Raw genomic sequence first — 2598 nt, 5'->3', positions numbered from 1 at the left:
ACAAAAAACAGCCCAAAGCAACGGTAATAAAAAGAGCCGTTGGAACTGTACGGAACAAGCGTCGGTCGACCGGTCCGGTCGACCGATGAGCTATCGGTCGACCGGATCGGTCGACCGACAGACTATCTGTCGCACAGTGAGCACGAGAACTCAGGTTCGGTCGACCGGTTCGGTCGACCGAAAACTGACATAAATAAAAACAGATTTGCTGATTTTAAAACCCTGTTTAAAAATATCAAATAAATTCCAAAAAATGTAAAACTTTGTGGAATAATTGTAGACATAATAATAAACATGCTACAGCAATTGGTTATCAGAAAGGACCTCCCAAATGAAAAATATCATCATTTTACAAAATAGTCCAAAACATGAAAGTGTGTCCAAAGCATGAAAACTCAAAACCATGCATGTATATATATAACTATATATATACATAGAAAACAAAACTTGTGTATATATATATAACTATATATATACGAAGAAACCAATAAAATGTGTGTGTATATTATATTGAGCTTAAGGTACTTAACACACATAATATAAAATCTAAACTAGGTTACCCAAGCTTGATCTTGATCTTCATTATAGCTCAACTTGGTACACATGCGGATGAAGCTTGAACTTAATCTTTAACTTTGAATTGCAAGGCTTCAACCCGACATTCCACCAACCTCCATTTGATATCGTCGTTATGGCGCAATCCATCCATCCTCCAACGACGTTGTTTGTCAACAATACATAGGAAAACAGCCACCATCGTCGGTGGTGGAGCACCGCCGGCTTCCCCCGCGAGCTCTGCTCAAGGGTCTTCTGCACCGGACCCCACATCTCACCCTGCGTTCGAGATCCTCTAGAGGTTGGAGGGCCTGGTGCGCCGAACCGCTGTTGCTGTCGGGGAGGGTGCTGGCAGATACTACGACGCGCTTCCCCTCGTGGAGGCGGGTCTGGAGGCAGTCCGTCGTGAGGGTGGTCGTTAGCTCGCACGGCGGTGTGAGCGGGAGCTCGGTCGCTTGGAAGGGTGGATGTACCGCCTGGAGGAGCTAGCGCAAGACGATATCTTGGACACGCCACTGCCTCTTTCGATACGCCTTATGCTCGAGCGTGAGGAGCGGGCGAAACGTATGTGGGCGAAAGAGGCCGAGCTCAAGCGCCTGCGTAAACGACATCAGGTGGTGTTGGACAAGATGGACGCCTATATGGACGCCGCCTTCTTTGAGGATGTTGGTTCTCTCCGTGGCGAGGCGAGGCTGCGGGAGCTTGAGCGCGAGGCGATGAGGCTTAGCCAAGCTGTCGGGGTGGTAGACAGGGCGCTTCAACTCCTTCGCCAGGAGGAAGAGGATGGCGAGGCTGCTCTTGTCAAGCTACGGTAGAAGCAAGAGGAGGAGGCGAAGGTCCAGCGTGCGGTGGATCTTGCGGCAGTCAAGGCCAAGATCGCCACTTTCTGTCTGCTGAAGTTCCTTTAAGGCCTACCTCCTTCTCTGGCTTTTCTTTTTTTTTTCTTTTGGTTGTAACTTGGTTGATGCGGGTTGCATCATAACTCCCCAAAACTTTACATATGTGATCTTGGCCCGTAATGGCCTTTTGCTTGGTTTATCCTCTGCTTTGTATGCACAGTCTTTCTTTTTCTTTTCTCTTTCTGGCGTTGGTATGCCTTCGTCTTGTGTTTTGTCCTCAGGTTGAACTCGCCTGTGCTGTTTGGTGCTTAAGTCAAGCTACTCACGCCATCTCTGGCGGATCCTTGACTAACCTGTGTTGGACTTAGGTCCTTTCTCTGCTATTGGCTGTTCATGACATGGGGGTCGGGTTAACCCCGACTTTCACATTGCAGCTCAAGTGAAATCGAGAGGGTGATACTTAGCCTGAGACTAGGAGTGGTTGCTCGTGCATTCGATCAACCGAGGACCCCAACTTTGACTTGCCACTCAGCGAGTCATCGTTCGGAGGAACCGTCGGGCGTGGCATCTATCGAGCCGCCCCTGATAATTGTCACCATATGTGAAGGTGACGACGCAGGCGATAATCGAATAGTTCAGGGATGTAGGAATGTGACGATCGATTGTTGTAGAAGCCATCACGTGTAGGCCACTACCCGTCAGTTATCCTAAGGGAATTTTAGAATATCTGGAATAGGTCAAGTAGTTCAGGGACGTAGGAGTGTGATCATTGACCGAAGTAATAACACATCGCATGGTAAGTTATTACTTAGGCTGTGTTATTCGTTGGAATAACGGCACCGGCCATCCGAGGTGATCATTAACCTGATGGTGTTTTGTTGCGATTAGAGCAACTATGGGGACCCACTATCCTTTTAAAGAGGATTGGTAAGTTAATTTTGTCAGAGATTTGATGTTAACGTGACAGGGATTGTCGTGATTGGAATGACTTTGAGGACCTACCATCCTTTTGAAGAGGATTGGTAAGTTGATTTTGTCGAAAGTGACAGTGGGGGTCCCGCCATCCTATTGAAGAGGATTGGCGGGGGGTTGTGGCTCTGGTCCTAACTATCTGAAGATTTGACCAAGTGGACGCTTGATGCAGTCTACCTGAAATGCTAGTCCCGCCCGGTCTGGGCGGTTCACCTGTACCGGGAACTTGGCT

This window comes from Asparagus officinalis, chromosome 8 (assembly GCF_001876935.1).
Source record: "Asparagus officinalis chromosome 8, Aspof.V1, whole genome shotgun sequence".
Classification (NCBI taxonomy): domain Eukaryota; kingdom Viridiplantae; phylum Streptophyta; class Magnoliopsida; order Asparagales; family Asparagaceae; genus Asparagus; species Asparagus officinalis.
This window is presented reverse-complemented; position numbering follows the sequence as displayed.